Source organism: Lontra canadensis, unplaced genomic scaffold, assembly GCF_010015895.1.
Source record: "Lontra canadensis isolate GAN:19392208 unplaced genomic scaffold, GSC_riverotter_1.0 scaffold39, whole genome shotgun sequence".
Classification (NCBI taxonomy): domain Eukaryota; kingdom Metazoa; phylum Chordata; class Mammalia; order Carnivora; family Mustelidae; genus Lontra; species Lontra canadensis.
The window spans coordinates 15496083-15508715 of NW_022631033.1; the positions used below are offsets into that span (position 1 = coordinate 15496083).

The 12633-nt window shown below is 39.6% G+C and overlaps 1 protein-coding gene across 3 annotated transcripts in view; it reads left to right on the forward strand.

Moving 5' to 3' along the window:
* SNX25 (sorting nexin 25) overlaps window positions 1-12633 on the forward strand; it is a 121887-nt gene that overhangs the window by 63498 nt on the left and 45756 nt on the right. The gene's annotated exons all lie outside the window — the stretch shown is intronic.

Sequence of the window (12633 nt, forward strand, 5' to 3'; positions counted from 1 at the left end):
TGTTAGAAGGACGAGTTGGGCCAGAGCCTTACAATGTGCTCCCAGGTTTCTGAGTTTCTGAGTGTCACAAAGGCAAGAGGAAGCTTGGCCTGAGGTCTATTACTTGTGTCTGAGTCACTGACCAAGGTAAAAAGAGATGAAGGTATAGACTAGGAAGAAGCACTAATTCTTAATCTCTGCCCAGTAAGGAAGATTGTACAAATTTGTTCATTCAAAAAAAGTTTACTGAATACCAGTGAGGCGATGACGATCTAGTAATGGACAAAACAAAATCTCTGCATTCATCAAGCCCTAAATTGAGACTGGGAGGCAATCAGACAATGAGCACATCAAATAAACGGTGTTTTAGACAGTGAAACATGCCCTGGAGAAAAACAAAGCTGTGAGATGGGATGTATGGAAGGGAATCCTGGCCCAGCTGGAGAGGGAGGAAGATTAGTATTCAGATAGGGTTGTTGGGGAAGACCTCACCTATGTGGTGACCTTGGCACAAAGACCTGGGGACCCGTGGGTATCTGTGGAAGGACAGGTGCAAAACTCTGAGGCAGAAGCATGCAGGGCTTGTTTGAGTTGCCTGTGTGGCTGAAAGGGGTGAAATGGGGGAGATCAGAGTTGGCACAGGATCCCATTCTGAAGGGCCTTACTGGTACTGCTGGGACTTTGGCTTTTAGTCAGCATGAGGAAGGAAGTTTACAACAGTTTACTAGGGCTGCCGTAACAAAGTAGCATAGACCAAGTGTCTTAGGCAACTGAGCTTTATTTTCTCACAGTTCTGGAGCCTGGAAGTCCAAGATCAAGGTGTCGCTAGGGTCTGCAAATGTTGGTCCTTCCTGAGGACTGTGAGGGAAGGGTCTGTTTCAGCCTTACTTCTTGGCTTCTAGTTGGCCTTCTCTCTCTGTCTTCACTTTGTCTTCCCTCTGCCCTTGTCTTTGTCTGAATTTCCTGTTCTTGAAAGGACACTAGCTTTACTGGATGAGGGTCAACACTAAGGGCCCCATTTTCACTTAATCACCACTGTAAAGACACTGTCTCCAAATATGGTCATTCTGAGGCCCTGGGGGTTAGGACTTCGTGAATTTGAGTGTGGGAGGGGGCCCATACAATGTTGTCAAACATTGTCAGTGACATTCTTACTTTCATGCTTCTATTTGCCATTTGAGCTGCTCTCAACTGTCTTGGGTATTCTGGCTTCCTTCTATCAAGCATTGGGAAAAAGGCAGACAGGCTGAGTTCATTTGGGGCCTTTGAGCTATTTTGCCTTGGGACAGAAAACAGAGGAGACCAGTTTACTTCTCTGAGGTCACTGTTTAAGAGTGATTATCATCATGTCCACAGAGTGTAATACTCAAATGGATTTTAGTCTTCTTTTTGCAAAGATCAACTGTCAACATTAGTCTTTTATTACTTAGTGTTTAACATGAACATTTAACATGAGAATGTATGCACATTTTAGGTATATAAGGACAAATTCATTGCTAAGAATGTATTCTTTTTTCTTTTTTTAAAGATTTTATTTATTTATTTGATGCAGAGAGAGAGATCACAAGTAGGGAGAGAGGAAGGCAGAGAGAGAGGGGGTAGCAGGCTCCCTGCTGAGCAGAGAACCCGATGCGGGGCTCAGTCCCAGGACCCTGGGATCATGACCTAAACCGAAGGCAGAGGCTTTAGCTCACTGAGCCACCCAGGCATCCCTAAGAATGTATTCTTAATTTGACTTCTTCTGGTTGAATTTTGATTATAACTTAAGTATTCAGTTTATTATATGTATTAGTTTCCTAGGACAGCCATAACAAAGTACCACAAACTGGGTGGCTTAAAAAATAAAAATGCATTCTGTCACGGTTCTGGAGGCTTGAAGTCCCAAGCCAAGGTATTAGCAGGGCCATGTTCTCTCTGAGTGCTCTAAGGAAGACTCTCTTCCACACCATTCTCTTAGCTCTTGGTGTTGTCAGCAGTCCTTGGTCTTGAACACATGTCACTCCAGTCCCTGCCTCTATCATTATTATGTGGCATTTTCCTTGAGTTGTTATCTCTTTTTTCTTATACAGATACCAGTCATATTGGATTAAGACCCACCTTAATTAAAATGAGCTCATCTAAACTTAGTACATCTGCAAAGACCATATTTCCAAATAAGGTCACATTCATGGGTACCAGGGTTTAGGACTTCAAGATATCTTTTTGGGGGATATAGTTCAACCAACAGTGATATAACTGATATGTTAAAGATAGCATTGTAGTGACATTTTTGTGAAAATGCTAGAAACATTTATTTTTAGTAAGCTCTCTGACCACATTAAGATGTGCTTCATTACTCTTCTTTTGGGTTAATTCTGGTACTGTAATTAACTTTTCTAAATTAGTCTCTTGGGACACCTGGGTGGCTCAGTCGGTTGGGCATCTGACTCTTAATTTCAGCTCAGGTCATGATCTCAGGGTCCTGAGATCAAGCCTCGCATCGGGCTCCATGCTGAGCAGGGAGTCTGCTTGAGATTCTCTCTCTCCCTCCCTCTGCCCCATCCTTTCTTTCTCTCTCTCTAAGATAAATAAATAAATCTTAAAAAAAATTAGTCTATTTTAAAGTCTATAGTAGGGTTCGAAGTAAGAAATAAAATCACAGCAAAATCTAGGATAGTTGAAACCATTAGGTGATTTCAGCCACAGTGTGTCTTCATGTCCAGAACAAAGACAATTTCTGTGGAATCCACACTCTGACAAAATGTGTGGGTCTGTATAAGAATGAAGGGAAGCATAGTAGGGGGAGAAAGGAGGTAAATTGGATTGCATTAGAAATTAAAAACCTGTGTTGTATCACAAGAAAGTAAAAAGACAACCTACAGAATGAAGGAATATATTTGCAAATCCTATATCTGATTGTATCCAGAATATATAAGGAGCTCCTACAATTCCATAACCAGAAGACAGTGTAATTGAAAAATGGGCCGAGGATTTGCATAGACATTTCCCTGAAGAACCTATGCAAATGGCTAATAAGCACATGAAAATATGCCCTACTTCATTCTATACTAGGGAAATGCAAATTAGAACTAATATGAGATAATCAGTTTACACTCGGTAGAATGGCTAAAAAAAACAAGCTGGTACTATGTGTTGGTAAGGATGTGAGGAAATTGGAACTTGTATACGTTGGTGGAGGAGATGGAAAACAGTCTGGCAGTTCTCCAAAATGTTAAACATAGAATTACCATGAGACCTAGAGTTTCCATTCCTAAGTATATATCTAAGAGAAATGAAAACATACACCCACAGAAAAACCTGTGCTTGAATGTTTGTAGTGGCATTATTCATAATAGCCAAAAAGTAGAAATAACCCAATAACCATGAACAAAATATAGTATATCCGTACAATGGAATATCATTCAGCAGTAAAAGGGATTGATTTGTAAAATATGTATTATACATGCTACAGCCTGAATAAACCTGAAAACATTTTGATAAGTGAAAGAAACCAGTTATAAAAGGCCACATACTGTGTGATTCCCTTCATATGAAATGCCCAGAATAGGCAGATCTATACTGACAGAAAGTAGATTATTGGTTACTTGGGACCATCAGCATAGATATTGGCATGGGAAGTGAGTATGAGGGCTGGTGGGTACAAGTTTTCTTTTGGGGGTGATGCAAATATTCTTTTACATTCAGATTGTGGTGATGGTTATATGACACTGAATATACTAAAAACCACTGAACTGTGTGTGGTAAGTGGGTGAATTTTATTCTTATTTATTTTCTTAATAAAGATTTTATTTTATTTATTTGACACACAGAAAGAGATCACAAGTAGGCAGAGAGGCAGGCAGAGAGAGAGGGGGAAGCTGACTCCCCGCTGAGCAGAGAGCCCAATGTGGAACTCGATCCCAGGACCCTGGGATCATGACCTGAGCTGAAGGTAGAGGCTTACCTCTGAGCCACCCAGGTGCCCCAAATGGGTGAAGTTTAGAGTGTGTGAGTTATATCTCAGTAAAACTGTCTAAAAAAAAGGAATGAGAAGGTAGAGACTAAAAATTCAGCTCGTGGCAAAACTAATTTAAGTGAGTGGCTGCCATATTGGACACTATAGGACCTAATCAGGAATTTCTTGGAGTTTTTAAGCACTTTCAATAACTAAATGAAGCAGCGTGTTCAAATATCTAGGCTCGTCTCTGGCAGGCAAATGCTTAGTAGAGTTGAACTCGAATAATAAGTAAAGTGTTATTTTATAAAAGCTTTTTGATCAAATGTATTTCTGTTTTTAAGTTTATTCTAATTTCTAATTGGTCCTTCTGGTTTATCTGGTTTGGCTTTGAGCCAGAGAATTTCTTTCTCAGAGTCTAGGACTCTGCTTCTTGTGTATGCAAAACTAGCTTGAGACAACTTTATAGGGTTAGAGTTTGGGCGAAGTGGTCTCCATTCAAAGGGGACTTCACACTGGGCTCAGAGGACACGTGCTGGAGAACTGAGTAGGGAGAACCAGCTCTGGTATTGCTTCACAAAGCAAACTCTCACACTTCATGTACCTGCAGGTAACATATAATAGTGAGGAAGTGAGTGTGACCAAAACAAAGATTTTTATAATTATCTTTCCATGTTAGTTTGTGTATCACTAGAATGGTTTGATAGAATATTTACATTATATTTTTATTGATTAATTCTGTTTAAATAGGGTGTTCAATATTTTTATGTTATTTGAGTTATTAGATCTTCTAAATCTTATAACAGTTTATTTTTTATAAGTAATTAAAAATTTTCTCCTTAATTGTATTCAGGTTATAGTTAATGATTCAAATCTATTTATGTTCCTATTTCTATAATAAAGAAAATATTTCCGTGTAGTGCCATTGCACATTATAGCTCTAACAAGGTTAGAGAAACCATATAATGCACAATCACATATAAATGGAAATAGAAAAATGAAAGTTGTGTATGAAGTAGATTTCATTTCTTTTGAGGGACAGAGTACAAGTGGGGGAAGGGGCAGAGGGAGAGAGAATTTCAAGCAAACTCCATCCTGGGCATGGAGCTTGAACTGGGACTCAATTCCACAGCCCCATGACCCCTAGATCATAGTGTGAGCTGAAACCAAGAGCCAGATGCTCAACGGAGCGAGCCATCCAGGAGCCCCTATTTATGAAGTCTTTTAAAGTATTTTTGGAGTATTCTGACTGTCAGGGTGATGCAATGTCTGGGAATGAGGTATTCTAGTCTGGGACCTGGATAATGGTAGTGCGAGGACAGGATTGACAGGAAGACTATGAAGGAAAATAGCCTACTTGCTGACTGATTGGATATAAGGAAGAATCAGTGCATGGGAAGTTATCCTGCTGGTACAGCCAGCTGACTTTACCCATGAGGAAATGGCTATCTGGAGAAGTTAGAGACCCTAACTTCTAGTCTGCAGCTGTTTCTATAATATTCCATTGCTTCAGATTGGCGAGGTGGTTTAGGGTAGAGAAGAAACCTTGTTCAAGTGAGCTTCTCTTGCAAGCTTCCTCATGAAACCTGCACACATCCTAGGACTCAGTTTTTTCAGTCTTCAGATTGAGGCTCTACATGGTCATACAGGGTTTCTCAGTGAACACATCAGAAGAGTTAAGGAATGTATATGGGGGACTGGTTTTGGACGTTCTGGATTTGCAGGACTGGAGGATAGGAAAGTACCTGTTTGATTTATTTTGCTCAATATCAGTCAGAGAAAGACAAGTACCATATGATTTCACTCATATGTGGAATTTAAGAAACAGAACAGGTGAACATAGTGGAAGGGGAAAGAAAAATAAGTCAAAATCAGAGAGGGAGACATAGCATAAGAGACTTAACTGTAAGAAACAAATTGAGTTGCTGTAGTGGAGGTGGGTGGGGATAGAATAACTGGGTGATGGATACTAAGGAGGGCACTTGATGGAATGAGCACAGGATGTTATCTGCAACTAAACTCTACCTCTGAAACTAAAAATATACTTTATGTTAATTAATTTATTTTAAATAAATAAATAAATAAATAAATAGTACCCATTTGGCATTTCGAAACTGGGATTCACGCTGTGGAGAAAAAATGCAACCCTGCAGAGAAGTATTCGCATGTTACCAGTGTAGAGATAACAGTCTTCTATTCATGCTGTCTCCAAGTCACTTATCTTTGCAGAACTGATGCTATGTTCTCCATTATCAGAGGAGAACAATGTATACCAGTCTGAAGTGACTTCCCCTAATTCATAATATCATCTGCTGTCTCCCTGTATAAGTTCATTAATGTGGCTTCCATTTTTAAATAATTAGGTTGTTATAATTTAAGTGCACATACTTTCTTGTAAAAGAGGAAGATCAAATTTAGTATTCCCCACTGTCCTTACCTTTTCTTTTAACTGAATATTCAGTAACATATCAAGTCTCACAGTATGTGAGATTTGGAGTTTTAATGTATGGCTGGCACATAAAAGGTACTTTAAAAACTGGTTCTAGGTAGCTCCTGTATCATTCCTCAAATTGATCTTTTCAAACAAATTTATTTATTTTCCTCCCTGTTAAAGTCATTAAGGAAAGTTAAATTTTTAGCATTAAAGTCTCCCCAAAACATAACTATTGAGTTGCTTTTAGTGACCTTTGAATTTTAGCAATAGTGTGCTTTAGTGAAAATAGGCAAAGAATCAGGGAAAAACCTCAGGCACAGAGTCAGGCAAAGAATCAGGCAGAGTTGGGGAAAAACCTCAGTCATAAAGTTAACTTCCTGCCACAAGCTGCACCTACCTGCACTGGTTTCCTTCAACCTGGAAAATCAGGCTGTGCTCATTTCTGTCTCCGAGTTGACCATGTAGTAATGCTACTAGGTTGTGTGTGCTTTTGTAAGCACTTTCATTGCCAGTGCTGTTTCTCCTTAGTTCCACGTTCTTTCTGTGAGTGGGAAACTGAGGTTTTAAAAAAGAACAAACAGATGGAAGATCCTAAGAATATTTTAGGATTCAACCTAGGGATGAGAAATTTATTTATGAATGTAGTGATATGTGTGTACTATAAATATAGTTTTGTTGTTACATATAAAGGTGTTTCTGGCAAGTCTTTTTTAAAAAAAGATTTATTTATTTTAGAGGGAGAGAGTGAGCATGAGCGGGAGGGACAAAGGGAGAGGGAGAGACAGTCTGAAGCAGACTATGCTGAAGGCGGAGCCCAGTGTGGGACTCCATCTCATGATGCTGAGATCATGGGGAATCAAGAGTTGGATGCTCAACTGACTGTACCTCCCAGGTGCGCCCCCCCTTTTAAAAGATTTATTTACTCAGAGAGAAAGAGAGCGTGCGCATGCACCAAGTGTGGGGAGGGGCAGAGGGAGACAGAACCCTGAAGCAGACTCTTAGCTGAGTGCAGAGCCTGGAGCAGGACCTTGAGCTGAAATTAAGAGTCGGCTGCTTAAGCACTGAGCCACCAACTCTTTTTCAGTCAAAATTAATGACAACTAAGAAATGTTATGAATAGTGAAAATACTTTGAACATATAAGGAAAAAATATTTGTATAACACTGGGAGAAATTACCTGACTGCATGTCCTCTGAGACCTTAAGGAACCAGCCAGATAACTCAGGATGACAAAGGACAGCCTGGGGGCTATTTTACCTTGTATATTTATGAAGTGTCAAAACAAAGCTTTTTTGAGGCTTCAACAAACTCCAGCAAATCCACATAAAACTCTGCATGTGTTTTAGATTCACTGTAGATTGGTGTATCACAGATTAGGAACAGATTATCCTCCTTAACAAGGTAGAAGTTTTAATTCGATTTTTGATGGCTTTTTTGGGAGAAGGTTTTTATCTTTTCAAGGAATAAGGCATCAAATTATTTTTTTATGTTTACAGAGCTTCAGGGGTTTAATTGCTGATATGATTCTAGGGGAAATAAGTCCTAGAAAGAAAAATCGTATTATCAAACTCATTTCCTTGTGTTATAGGTAAGAAAATTTTATTAGCTATCGTTAGGGGGAAAAGATCTTAGAGTAAACTTGTAAACACTAAACAATTTGAAACAATTGATCTCAGAAGATTTAGTTTGTTCACAATATTTTCTTGCCTCTGACCTTATTTTATCATTCATCCTGGCCAAATGTATTGACTAAGACCTGAGTTTTCCCGGTTAATGACCTTAACTGCTTGTTGGTCATGGAATTTAGGAAGTTTAGCCAAGTCCAGCTAGCTAACTTCAGTGAACTTTTTTCAGTCTTCATTTTGTTTGACTGTTTGGTACATTTGACATTGTTGACTATACTGGCTAAAACTTTGTCTCATTCTTGTTTTTCTGCTTGCTTATTCTTCTGTGTTTGGCCTTTAAATGTTGGAGTTCCTCAGTATTTGTTTCTAACTCTCTCATTATTTTATACCTGTGTGGTCCAATATAAGAGCTATTAAATTAATTAAAGGTAAATACAAATTTAACTCAGTTCATTAACATACCAGCCGCATTTCAATTGTTCGGTAACCATATGTGGCTGCCATATTGGATAGCACAGAATGAACATTTCCATCACCACAGGAAATTCTGTTGGGTAGCACTGCCTCTACCCTTTATCTGGCTAGTCTTCTCTTTCCCTTAACTATATGCCGGTAAGTCTCCAAATTTCTATCTACAGAGCCTCCGTTCTCTACTTTTCTACTTATTCAGTGTTTTTATTTGGATATCAGAAAGGGACCTCCAAATGAAAATATCCAAATCAAAGTACCAGATAACTGGTCCCCCTATTAGTTTCTTGTTTCAGTGAATGGGAATACTGTCTGTCCATATCCCATAAAGTAGGAGTCATTTCTTTCATCATGTACTATGTCTAGTCCATTACTGTCACACAGTTTGTCCTCCTAAATATATCTCAACTCTGTTCTCTTTTACGCAACCATCTTCTAGTACCAGTCTCTCTTGAATAGTGGTAATAGCTTTGGTCTCCTTCTATCTACTCCTGCCCCTATTTAACATATTTTTTCATACTGAAGTCACAATGATTAAAAAAATATGCAGATGTTATCATGTTACCTTCATGCTTCTAACCATTCATTGTCATCCCATTGTTCTTGGACATGCAGCCTACAAGATTCCTGCTTGCTTTGGCCCCTGTTCTGTCTTCAGCCTCATCTCTTGCCATTCCATTCCCTCTCATTGTACTCTAGCTACACTAATGTTTCTTTTTCCTCAACTCACCCTGATTCATCCTCCTCATATTCCTTGCCCTTTTTGCTGATTCTTCTAAGAATGCTTACCTTCCTCTCAGTCTCACTCTGTCTAGGTGATTCCTATTTATCTTTATATTTTATCTCAAATGTGACATCTCTGATAACAGCCCCACTTTTCCTGATTCTGGGTAGATAAGAAAGCTCTTGAGTTTTTAGGAACCCTCATATCAGTAGAGAATAATATACTCTGGAGGAAGTCATAATCACCAGAAGTAGGTCTTTAGTCATTCAGCAAACATTTTTTTGAGTGCCATTATGTGTTAGGCACAGTTGTGTAATGAAAAAAAAAAAAACTGTCTCTGACCTTACGGAGATCATAGTCTGACAAGGAGACAGGGAGGCACACATACAGAATTATAATACAATTTGATTAATGCAGTGACACTTACATGTTTAGAATTTAGTGGTGGAACAGAAGTGTCGAGCAGTCAGCTCTACCTGGAACAGAGGTCAGGAAAGACTTTTTCTTAAGAGTAGCAGCATTGAGTTGGAAAGATTGAGTGGCCCTTATTTTCTTCTGGGTTTATCAGGTGGAAATGGGTAAATGGTACCACATGTCTACAGACAAAGAAGAGAGGTATGGAATGGGCTCCTGTGTATAAGCTTTGTCAGGTGAGACACTGTGTTGGTGCTTGGCATGTGATGAAGAAATAAGGCTTGATAGGAAGACAGGGGCCGATACTAAAGAGACTTGTAAGCTATCCTAAGAAGTTTGGGCTAAATCTGGTAGAACAGTGGTTTTCAAACTATAGTGTACATCAGGATCACCTGGAGGGCTTGTTATAATGCAGATGCCCAGACCCTACCCCACAGTTTCTGATTCTGGAGATCTGGAGTGGGCCCAGGAGTTTGCAGTAATGCTGCTGCTACTCATCCATGAACCACACTTTGAGAGCCACTGCTGTAGATTATGAAGAGCCATTAATGTATTAATGTTTATATTTTAGTACCCAACTCTTTAGCTTTTTATTTACAATTAGAACATCCAGAATAGTTGAGTAATAGTCCGTTGAAATAAGTGAACTGTTATGGTCTGAATGTTCATGTTTCCCCAATTTTTTAAAAAAAGATTTTATTTATTCATTTGACAGAGAGAAAGAAAGTACAAGCAGAGGTAATGGCAGGCAGAGGTAGAGAAAGCAGGGAGCTAATGTGGGGCTTTTTCTCAGGACCCTAAGATCATGACTTGAGCCAAAGGCAGACACTTAACCTGGCCACCCAGGCACCCCAAGAATTGAGTTTTTAAATGGCCCATGGCAGCCAGGTTTGCTGCCCCTGCCTTCTGTGTCATGCAGGTCCCTGGAAGGTCACAGACCTGTCTGGCTTTCTTGACCACACAGTCTGGCACCTCTTGGCAAAGGCTGGACATGGATCTTGTGTCTCCCAAAATTCTTACACTGAAATCATGATGGTATTAGGTGGTAAGGCCTTTGGGAGGTATGTAACTCATGAGTGTGGAGCCCTAGTCCCACTAGTGTGGGACTAGTGCAGTACTTTTTTTTTTTTTTTTTTCATGGAGAAAGTGCATTTTATTTTTTTTTTTTTAATTTTATTTTTTAGTGCAGTACTTTTATCCAGAGGCTCCATGGAGATCCCTAGCTGCTTCTACCATGTGAAGACATGGCAAAAAGGTGGCCATCTGCATCCTGGAAAGGGGCTTTCACTAGAACCTGCCCATGCTGGCACCCTAATCTTGGATTTCCAGTCTCCAGGACTGTGAGAAACAAATTTTTGTTGTTTATAGCCACCCAGTCTGTGGTTGGAGGTGCCTGAACGAACTAAGACACTGGCCAACTATAGGAATTCTGAGTAGTACCGGGACACAGAGATTGTCCCTGCAGTTTGGTGGATATAAGTCTAGGATTACAGTTCCCTTTTTAAAGCCTTCTTTTCTGTTCTTCTGTTCTGAATCCTGAAATGTTATGAAGAATAGTTAAGGTGATTGACGAGTAACATTTATTCAGCTGATGACAACAAAGGACATGATGTTGATTTGAGTCTGCTAGAAACTGCAAAGTATAAATAGTATACACTGGGGAGAAATATACTCATAGTATAGGTGGGGAGGCTTTGGTCAAGTTGTGCAACTTGAGAGTTTACATAGTTTTGGAATTGAATATATCAAGTAGAACTATAGAAGGTCTTCAGAAAATATTACATATGTGTATGGATAAGATCCATAATGCTATCCATTATCCAATATTAGGAATTATTTTAATAAAGATAATATGTACCTTCTTTGTCTGATCTTGCATTTAGAGATGCCCCTGCCTGAAAGAAGGGAGCTAATCTGTAGACTTTAGTGGACTTCTCAGGGTCCTTCCTTGTGTTTTGATGTGATCTGATTTTCTAGCATTGCAGTAATCTGATAAAAACAGTTCCTAATTTATGAATGACTAAACTTAGAAGACACCTCAGACCGTGGCTACCGGGGCCCCTGCCAGGTTTTCTCCCTGCCCAGCCCTCATACACTGAGTACTGCAGCCTCTGCTATCCCTTCTCCAGCATCCCATCTGGCTCCCTGGTCCCCGTCCGTCCTCTGCCTGGAGGGACTAAGGGCTCAGGGCACTTCCGTTACTCTCTATATAGTCCCAAAACATTATAGCCAGTCCTCTTACCACCTCTGTACCTCAAGAAAACTTTAATCATCACATATTATGACACCCACATTTATACAAATGAAATTTAGGTCCAGAGATGGTAAATAATATGCCTGGTGTAATTAGAACTAGTTAGTCACACATAGATTTGGAACTTGAACCCAGGTCTCCTGATTTTTAGTCCTGGTCTCTTCCCACCACACTGCTCACTCCCATGGGTAGATGTTTTGAACGTCTTATTCAAAACTTAACAAATCATTGGGCTGGATCTGTGTTCTAAGTGTATGTCTTGTGCCTGTTCAACTCACGATTCCAGTTTGGGAGCAGGACTCTTAGTTCTTGTGTGGATTTAGTTGATACGGCATTATTACTTTGAAAATGTATTGTAAGCATGTTGGAGGGCTTTAAACCAAAAGAAATGCTGGAAGTTTCAGTACTTGAGACATTTAAAGGAAGAAGAAAAGGTGTACTATAAGCCTCCCTGACCAGGCGGGGCCAGGTCAAACTACCAGCCCTCTGTAGTCTTCTCCACTGTAACACGAGTACTTCCACCACCAGCTCCTGCTGTGACGTCTGCTTATTCCTCAAGTATGCTTTCTGCTAAAGTGGAGTGACACTTTAGACTGAAATTCAGGTGTTTGATGTGGTAAGAAAATTCCATTCTTTTTGAAAAAGAACATACTGGCCTCAAGTTGAAAAGTAAGATAAATATATATATATTAGTTCCTGGGCAACTTCTGAGGTGATTTTCAGATAATTTTGAAGAAATTGCTGATGATTAGTAACTACTGAGAATTGCTAGTTTCATGTTAAGAAGTCGAGAACCATTTC